Source organism: Neomonachus schauinslandi, chromosome X, assembly GCF_002201575.2.
Source record: "Neomonachus schauinslandi chromosome X, ASM220157v2, whole genome shotgun sequence".
In the NCBI taxonomy this organism is placed as follows: Eukaryota; Metazoa; Chordata; class Mammalia; order Carnivora; family Phocidae; genus Neomonachus; species Neomonachus schauinslandi.
The window spans coordinates 21,378,268-21,390,669 of NC_058419.1; the positions used below are offsets into that span (position 1 = coordinate 21,378,268).

At 39.9% G+C, this 12,402-nt stretch overlaps 1 non-coding gene across 1 annotated transcript; it reads right to left on the reverse strand.

Moving 5' to 3' along the window:
- Nucleotides 1-11,769: 11,769 nt before the first annotated feature.
- On the reverse strand, nt 11,770-11,900 carry LOC123323524. The gene has a single exon (XR_006539458.1). It is a non-coding gene; the product is annotated as a small nucleolar RNA SNORA63 (small nucleolar RNA).
- Between the last annotated feature and the right edge of the window lie 502 nt (nt 11,901-12,402).

Genomic DNA, 12,402 nt, shown 5'->3' on the forward strand with positions numbered 1-12,402 from the left:
GAGATGTTGAGCAAAGAGTTGTCTGAATTAATGAAGCATTTTGATGTTGTATTGACTGGTCCTTAGAAGAGCCACTTAAAAATATTAATAAGAATTATTCTGGGGTGCCTGGGTGGCTCAGTCAGTTAAGCGTCCAACTCTTGATTTTGGCTCAGGTCATGACTTTGGGATGGTGAGATTGAGCCCTGCATTGGGCTCCATGTTCAGTGGAGAGTGTGCTTGAGATTCTCTCTCTCCATCTCCCCCATGCTTCTCTCTCTCTAAAATAATGAATAAATAAATCTTTAAAAAAAGAATTAGTTAGCTGGGTATTTCTTTGAATAAATTTAAGTATCCCTCTGGTTATCTTGTTTACAATATCCACTAGTTAAATCATCACCAGTTCACATGTGTAGGGTCCAAATCAATGGGTTTCTCATGTAAACCAGGCTCATTCTTTGGATTGCAAGAAGTTATGCTACAGTCACTTGCAGGTACACCCACACAGTCAGATCCCATGGAAAGGGGTGCATTTCTTAAGTATTTATAAAGGAACAAAAGAGAAACAGTTTTATGCATTTAGGAAAAAATAACAGATACTATAAAATATAGGGGGAGGTGCAGGATTTTTTTCTAAAAAAAAAAAAAGCAAATATCTATCTTTGGTCACTGGCTACCTCTACCTGGCTTCATGCTACTTTTCTGACTTTCACTCAATATACATTGGTGCAATGCTTACTCTGCCCAGGCAATATCCTTTGTCCTATGCCTCATAGGTCCCTTTCCTATAGTGGCTCTTTAGTTAAAGTGAGAGGCATGAAGGTTTGTTGCAGGCTTCTTTGTAGCTCCTGCTGCTGCTGATCATTGGCTTCATTTTGCTTTACTTTCCCCGTTCATTACTTTGACACTTGGTGAATTGATACCCTCACTCCCCTCACTGCTCAGAAAGGCTTCACTATCTTTAACCAAGTAGCAGGCATTAATGGAATACACTGACATGTATACAGCAGATGCTGAATAAGAGCTCAACTTGGAGGCCCTCCTTAGTGACTTAGTACTGCATTTTGAGAGTGTGGAGGGCCCTGAAGGAAGAAATATTTGAGATGTGTGCAGAGGATGGTGAGGTGTCCTAGGCTGGGAACCTTAGTTATGACACCAGCATTTTTAAGTTTCAGAGCTTTGGTTTATTGCAGATAAAGCTTAATTAGTTAGGCCAGTGATTCTTACCCTTTTGGACTTTCCATACCCCAGCACTTTGATAACAGGAAAATCTTTGAAGAAGATATCTTGCTAAGATTGCCTTCTGGTGGCCCATTCTCCCATTCATTCACACCCTTGAGCAAGCTGACCTAGGTGCCTGTGCACCCATCAGTTGGAGCTCTATCTGAGCCTGTTTCCTGTTGTAGGCATTCTTAATATTTCTACCACCCATCCTCACTTAACTGTCTTGAGTCCTGTTCTCTGAGGACCTCATTCTACTCAATGAAAAAGGATAATCAAGACACCAGATACATGAACCCATGCTAATCTCCTGCTTCTCTCAAGCAAGAATATCTCCATATAATTTCAGTGCACATGATTCCAGGAAAGTCTAAATGCTGAATCTTTGTTTCTGAATTCTCTTACTGAATGGTGAGACTTTTACATATTAAACAAGTCAGTGGAAGAAAAATTCTTGGTGGTGGTGGTAGTGTTCCTTGGTATTTCCTTTTGATATTTCTTGGAAATAACCATGTGTAAAAATCCTAGTGAGAATTTTTCATACATTTGGATGCCATGGCCTAAGTAGTTGACATTCCTATTAATACTACCTAGAAACACAGAGGTTCAAGTAGGTACAATCACTATAGAGTGGAGGGTAGAGGGCCATGCTCTAGCAAAGGCAATGGAAAAATACCCAATTCTACAAAATCAAGGCCCCATTATATATGGGAACTGGTGCCAATGTTCAGATTTGCTTACTAGAGGGTAGCTATATTCTATTTCAAGCAAAAGAGATCTTAACCCTTCCTATGACCATATCCAGTCACCAACCCTTTCAATTCTGCTTCCTCAGTAAGTTTTCCATCTTTCAATTACAATTTCCATAGCTTTAGTTAAGATGGTCACTGCCTTAAGCCTGCATAATGACCACAAATAACTCATCAGTTCTCCTACTCCCCACTGTAGTCTTTACTTTCTCCCTACCACAACCCTCTCTTTGCAATACATTATAGACACAGCAAAATGTTTATTCAACTGAATGAAATGCCACAAATTCAATTAACCTATAGTGTGGTTGTGATTGGGTCCTTTCTTGCTCAGACTCATTCCATAGCTCTCCATTGCCTGCTGAAATAGGTACAAGCTCCATAAAAAAACTCTTCCCACTTTTTTCAGCTTTATCTGCCACTATGTCCCAAGATGGACCTGAGGTTCCTACCACACTCAGTTTAGTTTGTGTCTTTTCCTACTGCCCAATGCTTTCTGTGCATTAAAAATTTTTTTTCCAAATAAACTTTTGGAATAAAATAAGACCTGGGTTTGAATCCTGGCTCTGGCACTTAAACAGTAAGTGATTGTGAAAATCGCATAAATGTTCTGATTTTTAGTTTCTCTCTCTATAAAATGGGCATGCTAATAGTAGCTACCTCACTGGGTATTCTACCTCCTCAGCCTTTCATCAACTGATATTTGGGATCAAAATATCACCATTGTGAGCTCAGATTATGATTTTATTTTTTATTCAAACAATTTTTGTTTTGTTCCATATGCAATTGAATGATCCAGGGTTAAGCCACTGATCAGCAACCTTTAGAGGCTGATGTTACCCTGGTAAACTAATTTGTTACTATCCACATCTGTCCCTTGGCACCTAAGTAATATTTTTGCAAAGGCATTCATCCATTCAAGTTTTCATAGTGAATTACATGCATTTTCTTTTAGGATTTCTTTCAGGATTTTATGGTGAAATTGGTGACCCACTGAGTTGTTGTCAAACCATGATTAAGAACTATAAAGCTAGGCCCTTCACATTCCATTAGTCATTCATCAAAGATTTATTGAGCACTTACTATGTGCCAACACTGTGCAAGGTGCCAGGGTTACATAATTGAGTAAGACACAATTTCTGTTCTCAAAGAGCCCATAATTTGGCAGGAGAAACAAATAGGCAAGCCAACAATGACAATATAGAGTGATAAAAGCTGTGAGAGTAGAAAATACAGGTGGCAGAAGAACTCCAGCAGGCCATTAAACAGTACTTTGTGCCCTGAAGAGCTGCTGTGTTTCCCCTCATACATAGAGGTGACACTTAGAGCCTTGTATCTGTTAGCTTTCACAGAGCCAACCACATACTCTCTCGGTGACCCCGGTGACCAATGGCACAGAACTTTGAGATGACTGGCCAGAGTTCAGGGGTCAGTCAATGGCTGTGGAAGAAAGCAGAGCTAATTGGCCCACAAGGGCTTCAAATTGGCAAGCATGGCCTCATTAGCACTGTGCTTGCTCCTCCCTTCTACGTGCTCTGGTTACCAACTCGGCTTCCCAAAGAGGCCTTTAGAATCCAAGTATCTTTGGTCAGCTTTTTGCTCTCTGAGTCTTATAAGCATCCCTGAGAGTATTCTTCACCCTTGATTTTTAGAAGAGGAAACCAAGGCACAAAGAAAATCAGATTGAAGTGAAATTGCTGACAATTTCATGAGAAGTTTTCTAGCTTCTTTGATGAGTTTTACATCCTCATGTGATTTGTGCACCACTAGGGTGGGTAATAGACTGCTTCTACCAACACTTGACCTTCTAAGCTGTGGAGGGTTGCTCACTGCAAATTGTAACATTAGCTCTGAAAATGAGTCTTTCAAACACAGATGGGGGAAAAGTTTCCTGATCATCCCTTTCTTTGTTTCATCTTCACACCTCCTCCAAGTTCAAACTACTCTGTTCCTCCAAAATATCAAGTTTTCTCCCCAGCACCCCCCAGTCCTTCACAAGCTGTTGATGTTCCAGGAAATGTCTTTTCTTATGAAAGACACATCACTGGCAACTAAACAGCTGGAGTCCTCTGACAGCCAATCAGCCAGGCCTTCGGGTATAAGTGTGATGAGCAACTCAGCTAGAAAGTGTCTATTCTCTAGCTGAGCAAATGTCATCTCCACCAGGAAGCTGCAAAAAGGATGGTGAGAGACTGCACTGAAGTGTCTGTGAGGCTGAAAAAAAAAATCTATAAATACAAATATGCTGCAATATGGGAGTGCCTGATTCAAGGGTAAATATATGATTGCATCTCTCTTTAGAATGTTCAGAAGCACTATTTACATGCTCTGCACATTAAATGGAATAATTATAAGTAATATGTCTTTTTTTTTTAAGATTTTATTTATTTATTTGACAGAGAGAGAGACACAGTGAGAGAGGGAACACAAGCAGGGAGAGTGGGAGAGGGAGAAGCAGGCTTCCCGCGGAGCAGGGAGCCCGATGCGGGGCTCCATCCCAGGACCCTGGGATCATGATCTGAGCCGAAGGCAGACGCTTAACGACTGAGCCACCCAGGCGCCCCTATAAGTAATATGTCTTAATAGATTATTAACCTTAACAATATTAATTCATAGATTTTCCTAAATAGACTCTTGCAAGAAATTAATAGCCTTGTATAACTATACTGTCCTTTGTGTTTGAAGAAAATGGCTACCTACCACCAGTAGGATAAGACTGCTGAATTTGGCTGTTAATTGGAATTGGCTTACTCTAATCCTTGTATATACTTATTAAGGTTATCAACATTTTTCTGAGCAGAGGTTCTTAGACCAGTTTAAAAAAAGAAAAATTGTGTGTGTGTGTGTGTGTGTAGATAGATAAATATAGATATATACTTGAAGAACTAATATTAAATTGCCAGAATTTTATTTTGCCATGTAAGAACACGCATACACACAACTACCAACTACTGTTACTATTTTATTTAAGAAAGAGGTAGTTTAAAAACAAGCAAGCAGGAAGGCCAGAGCATTAAAATAAAAACAACCATTTTAGTTGACTATATTAAATTATATGACTAACTTAGTCTCTTTAAAAAAAAGATAAAAACGAACTTAGACAAAAAAATAAAAGACAAAAACATAATTAAATTTAATCTTTGTTATCTTTATCTTTGTTTTTATTTCATCTCCAGCAAGGGTAAACTCCATCACAGATTGGCACAGATCCATGAGCTGGCATATTGGAACCACCTTTTGAACGTGTGAGCTGATCCCAGCTATAAAAAATGGGCTAGGGATTAGCACTCTGAAACAGGTCCCTCACAAAGCCTCATTCCAAATGTGGACCTTCCCTATTGACTAGACCATGTCCTCTTATTATAGGATTTTGATAAGACCTCCAGGCATTTCTTAAAAGATCTAGGTATAGCTCAGATTCTCTAGTCTACTGACAAGATGGTTAATGGGTTGTGAAAATCTGACTGGACAGAAAAATTGTTAGTGTGGTACAAAATGAAACTACTCCTCTTCTATTTTGGAAGAGTCAGTCAGTAATGGTAAGTTTCCTAAAATTAAACTCTTGCCCAAATTTCTACTGAAATAATTTGACATTTAACCAGCTGACCATTATCATACTGCATTAAGTAATCAAACTTTCTGTATGGCTTTGACTATTCTCTTTCCATTAGTTGACTCTTTTTGACTTTATGTCTCTTTGACCAATTTTAATTATTTTATCATTTTGGCTATCATGCTGGATTCCCATTATTTTTTTGACACTGTGATCAGTATATTAGCTTGTATGCTGTTAAAAAACAAAATTCAATGGAATAAGTTTGAAGATCTAATTGGCTTTATTAAGCAATTCATGAGTCAGGCAGCATCCCATCTAGTGATTAGAGGGGAGCTCTGAGGAGTTGTACAAAATAGATTTTTATAGGAAGGAGGATAGGGCAAGGAAGTAATTAGCAAAACAAAAAATTGTTTCAGGCATGGTCACTTTCCCTTAGAAGAAAGTGCAGGGGGTCTTGTCATGCAGATTACCTCATCATCCTTTGAGGGGGAGGGGAAGGGAGAGGGCCCATGTGACAGATTACCCCCTTGGTGCAGATCAGAAAATTCCTGACTAATTGATTAAGACTACATTTCTGGGGGAGATCAAAATTATAGTTAGGTTAGGTATTAAGCTCTAATTTGGTGACTTGGCTTTGCATAAGTGACTCCATCTTGGGCCTGTGGGTTTCTTTTCAGCAATGCTGTCCTCTTTATGACCTTAGAGTTTTCATCCTGGCACATTCTCATGCCCCATGGTTCATACCTGTCCTAGCTTCCTTCATCATGCAGACTTTGGTATTTGTACATATTGCCTTCTGGCTATTTCTTATGCTGTTACAATTCTGACGTCTTTCCCACTTTACATTTTTTCCCTCACATCTCTCACTGTTGTTGCTTCTTTGTTTCATAGCAACATGTACATGCAGTCCTCAACTGGAAATGCAATTCAGTTAACATATATTTGGATTCACTGTTTGCAAGGCACTGTGTTTGGCTCTGTGGAGGATTTGGAGATAGGTGTGGCCCAATTTCTGCCTCTAAGGAACTTATGGTTGAATAGAAGGTGAAGATAAATATTCACCCCAATATCCACTAATAGCTAGACCATAACAATTTCCCAAAGGAGAAATATGAGGAAGAAGAGATTGTATCTAGCTAGGTGATTAGGAAAGGTTCAGAGAGGAGGGAATATCTGAGATGGCTCTTGAAGGTGTATAGGATTTTTTTTTTAAAGGTTTTATTTATTTGACAGAGAGAGCACAAGGAGAGGGAGAGAGAGGGAGAAGGAGAAGCAGGTTCCCTGCTGAGCAAGGAGCCCGATGTGGGACTCGATCCCAGGACTCTGGGATCATGACCTGGGCCGAAGGCAGCCGCTTAACCGACTGAGCCACCCAGGCGTCCCGGTGTATAGTGTATAGGATTTTGACAGGTAGAGATGGAATTGGGAGAAGAGCATGAGCAGAGAGTTGGAATGATTCTCCATGATGGGCCATACCTAGAGAATTTGGAGCACAGACATTACCATTTGTCTGACTAAAGCAAACTGTAAGTGCTATGGCAAAGATAAAAGAATAAAAATGACAGTAATTTAAAGACTTTATTGATTTAAAATCAGCAAATTATGGTAATTGGTTTAACACAAGTATTTTTAATTGTGTTAAGAGTAGTGATTTGAATAAATTAATTAAAAACACATGGAGTTAATTGAGTTCACATCTATTAGCTGTGCAATCTTCAGGCAGGTTACTTAGCAGATCTATGCCTCAGTTCCCTTACCTGTAGAAAATGAGATATTGGTTAAAACAGTGCCTGACATATAGTAAGCACAGAAAGAATTGTTGTCATTATTACTTAAAAACAGAGTCTGCTTATGGGTTGAGGTATGCATTTGTGCATAGGCACATATGGAGGGACTATCTGCTAATTTGCAGACTGACCACTCTAGATCTATGCCTGGGATCTCTGCATATTGCCATGATCTGGAAGTCCTCTACTAGGCAGGACTTAGACTTGAAAGATTACCAGGAAGAAAGAACAAATAATGTGTATTCCAAATCATATGTAGCCTGTTAGAGAAGTTTGAGGCTTGCCTGAAACACTAAAAGTCATTTTGCTCGAAGTAGACAATATTCCAGATTTAGTCCCAAGATGCTCAATGCTGTTGCCACCTTTTCGAGCACAGGTGTGAGTCAGTTAGGCATGGGTGTGTGATTTTCTGGTCTTTCAGCTGATACAAAGAAAGTCTGATTGCTTTGCTTGGCACCTAACAATGGGCAGCAGGTGGGTTCACTCACCATTTGCTGGGAGGAAGCATTGTTTTCCTCCTGGGGTATGTTTAAAGATTTTATTTATTTATTTGAGAGAGAGAGAATGAGAGAGAGCAAGCACATGAGAGGGGGGAGGGCCAGAGGGAGAAGCAGACTCCCTGCCGAGCAGGGAGCCCGATGCGGGACTCGATCCCGGGACTCCAGGATCATGACCTGAGCCGAAGGCAGTCGCTTAACCAACTGAGCCACCCAGGCGCCCCCCTCCTGGGGTATGTTTAAATCAGGGAGGTTGTTTGGTGGAAGAGGGGCTGGATGAAATCGCTGCTGTCAGTGGCTCTGCATTAGGAAGACCGGGTTTGTCAAACTTACCTAAAAGATCAACTACATTGTTGGGGTGTGTGGTATTTAAATGGGGTGTCTGATCGGATGGGGGCCCCCAAATGCAGGACAAGGATCCGGTGGAACCAGTGGTGCGGGCACTGTAAGGATTCTACCTGAGGCAGAACAAAGGAGATAGAAGTTTATTGATTACACAGCAGGGGAGTGGGGGGGCAGGGCAAGATAGCAGAGGAGAGGCTGTCTGCCATGAGGCAGTGGGTTTGGAATACACTGCAAGAGAGTGGGCCGCCAGCAGGCCAGCAAAGAAGAGGATGGATGTCTGCAATGAGGCAGTGGGTGAGGGCTGTTTTTAAAGGGGGAAGATGAGAAGGTATGGCCAAGTATGGAATTTTACCTTTTTTGGTAACTGGGCTTAGTTATAAGTAGACTATTGGTTAGTTAGGGCCTATGGATATTTTGAGGTGGTTCACCCTATGGACCTGTCTGGATTTAGCCAGGGGGTCCCTGTGGACCCTTTCTACATTCCATCACTCACACCTGTTGCCTAAAAGTGGCCTTAACAGGGTGGTTCTTTTTTAGAGTGTAAAAGTTCCTTAAAATGAAGATGGTTTTCTAGTGTTTCATGCTTTAACATATAGACCATTGATTGAGAGGAGTCAAAACTAAAGTGTTTCCAGTGTTTTGATCACATGAAGATCCATTAGGAAAATGCAACAGTCTCTGGAGTTGGTGAAAATTCACTTTATTTATTTACCTGTTTATTTATTTACTTATTTATATTCCAGTTAGAGTGTAGTATTGGTTTCAGGAGTAGAATTTAGTGATTCATCACTTACATATAAAACCCAGTGCTCATCACAACATGTGCCCTCCTTAATACCCATCACCCATTTAGCCCATCCCCCCACCCACCTCCACTCTGGTAACTATGTTTGTTCTTGACAGTTAAGAGTCTCTTATGGTTTGCCTCCCTCTCTATTTTTATCTTACTTATTTTTCCTTCCCTTCCCCTATGTCCCATCTGTTTTGTTTCTTAAATTCTTTTTTTTTTTAAAGATTTTATTTATTTGACAGAGAGAGAGCACAAGTAGGCAGGGAGGCAGGCACAGGGAGAAGGAGAAGCAGGCTCCCCACCAAGCAGAGAGCCCGACACAGGGCTCGATCCCAGGACCCTGGGATCATGACTTGAACCAAAGGCAGACACTTAACCGACTGAGTCACCTAGGTGCCCCTGTTTCTTAAATTCTATGTATGAGTGAAATCATATGATATTTGTCTTTCTCTGACTGACTTATTTCACTTAGCATAATACACTCTAGTTCTATCCACATTGTTGTAAATGGCAAGATTTCATTCTTTTTGATGGCTGAGTAATATTCCAGCACACACACACATACACCACCTCCTCTTTGTCCATTCATCAATTGATGGATATTTGGGGTCTTTCCATAATTTGGCTATTGTTGATAATGCTGCTATAAACACTGGGGAGCATGTGCCCCTTCAGATCAGCACTTTTTTATCTTTTGCATAAACACCTAGTAGTGCAATTGCTGGGTGGTAGGGTAGTTCTATTTTTAACTTTTTGAGGAACCTCCATACTGTTTTCCAGAATGGCTGAACCAGTTTACATTCCCATCAACAGTATAAGAGGGTTCCCCTTTCTCTGCATCCTCTCCAACATTTGTTGTTTTCTGAGTTGATAATTTTAGCCATTCTGACAGGTGTGAGGTGGTATCTCATTGTGGTTTTGATTTGTATTTCCCTGATAATGAGTGATTTTGAGCATTTTTTCACGTGTCAGCCAGTTGTATGTCTTCTTTGGAGAAATGTCTGTTCATGTCTCCTGCCCATTTCTTAACTGTATTATTTGTTTTTTGGGTGTTGATTTTGATGAGTTCTCTATAGATTGTGGGTAGTAGTCCTTTCTCCAATATGTCATTTGCAAATATCTTCTCCCATTCTGTTGGTTACCTTTTAGTTTTATTGATTGTTTCCTTCACTGTGCAGGCCTTTTTATCTTGATGAGGTCCCAGTAGTTCATTTTCCCTTTTGTTTCCCTTGCCTCCAGAGGCATGACTAGAAAGAAGTTGCTGCAGCCGAGGTCAAAGTGGTTGCTGCCTGTAATCTCCTCTAGGATTTTGATGGTTTCCTGTCTCACATTTAGGCCTTTCATCCATTTTGAATTTATTTTTGTGTATGGTGTAAGAAAGTGGTCCAGTTTCATTCTTCTGCATGTTGCTGTCCAATTTCCCCAACACCATTTGTTGAAGAGACGGTCTTTGTTCCATTGGACATTCTTTCCTGCTTTGTTGAAGATTAGTTGACCATAGAGTTGAGGGTCCATTTCTGGGCTCTCTATTCTGTTCCATTGATCTATGTGTCTGTTTTTGTGCTAGTACCATACTGTCTTAATGATGACAGCTTTGTAATACAGCTTGAAGTCTGGAATTGTGATACCTCCAGCTTTGGTTTTCTTTTTCAACATTACTTTGGCTATTCAGGGTCTTTTCTGTTTCCATACAAATTTTAGGATTGTTTGTTCCAGCTCTGTGAAAAATGCAGATGTTATTTTGATTGGGATTGCATTGAATGTGTAGCTTGCTCTGGGAAGCATAGACATTTTAACAGTATTTGTTCTTCCAATCCATGAGCAAGGAATATTTTCCAATTTCTTTGTGTCTTCCTCAATTTCTTTCATAAGTGTTCTATAGTTTTCAGAGTACCAATCTTTTGCCTCTTTGGTTAGGTTTATTCATTGGTATCTTATGGTTTTTGGTGGGATTCTAAATGGGATTGATTCCTTGATTTCTTTCTTCTGCCTCATTGTTAGTGTATAGAAATGCAACAGATTTCTGTACATTGATTTTATATCCTGCAACTTTGATGAATTCATGAATCAGTTCTAGGAGTTTTCTGGTGGGGTCTTTCAGGTTTTTACATAGAGTATCATGTTGTCCGTGAAGAGTGAAATTTTGAATTCTTCCTTGCTGATTTGGATGCTTTTTATCTCTTTTTGTTGTCTGAGAGTTGCAGCTAGGACTTCCAGTATTATGTTGTACAACAGTGGTGAGAGTGGACATCCTTGTTGTATTCCTGACCCTAGGGGAAAAGCTCTGTTTTTTCGCATTGAGGATAATAATAGCTGTGGGTCTTTCATATATGGCCTTTATGATGTTGAGGTATGTTCCTTCTATCCCTACTTTCTTGAGGGTTTTTATTCAAGAAAGGATACTGTATTTTGTCAAATGCTTTTTCTGCATCTATTAAGAGGATCATATGGTTTTTATCCATTTTTTATTAATGTGTTGTATCATGTTGATTGTTTTACAGATATTGAACCACCCCTGAAGCTCAGGAATAAATCGCACTTGATCATGGTGAATAATCCTTTTAATGTACTGTTAGATTCAATTAGGTAGTATCTTGGTGATTTTTTAATTTTTTAATTTTTATTTTTTTAAAGATTTTATTTATTTATTTGACAGAGAGAGACACAGCGAGAGAGGGAATACAAGCAGGGGGAGTGAGAGAGGGAGAAGTAGACTCCCCGCTGAGCAGGGAGCCCAATGCGGGGGTCGATCCCAGGACCCTGGGATCATGATCTGAGCCGAAGGCAGACGCTTAATGACTGAGCCACCCAGGCGCCCCTCAAGTCAGTGTTTTACTTGGTAAACATGTCTGAGACCATGCATCCCTGGCTGCTAAGCACCATGGTGGACAGGGCTAGAAAGGTAATAGCTTTATTTTGAGCAGGGGGCAAAGACAAGGCAGCACTTTACAGCTACATTGTAACTAGATCCTGCATCGGTGATTTTTGCATCTATGTTCATCAGGGATATTGGCCTGTAATTCTTTTTAGGGGACTCTTTGGTTTTGGAATCAAGGCAATGCTGGCCTTGTAGAATGAGTTTGGAAGTTTTCCTTCCATTTCTGTTTTTTGGAACAGCTTCAGAAGAATAGGTATTAATTATTCTGTAAATGTTTGGTAGAATTCCCTTGGGAAGCCATCCAGCCCTGGACTCTAGTTTGTTGGGAGATTTTTGATTACTGATTCCATTTCTCTGCTGGTTATGGATCTGTTCAAATTTTCTATTTCTTCCTATCTGAGTTTTGATAGTTTATATGTTTCTAGGAATTTATCCATTTCTTCCAGATTGCCTAATTTGTTGGCATATAATTGCTCATAATATTCTCTTACACTTATATCACAATATTCCCTTATAATGTTTGTATTTCTGTGGTGTTGGTTGTGATCTCTCCTCTTTCATTTGTGATTTTATTTATTTGGGTCCTTTCTCTTTTCTTTT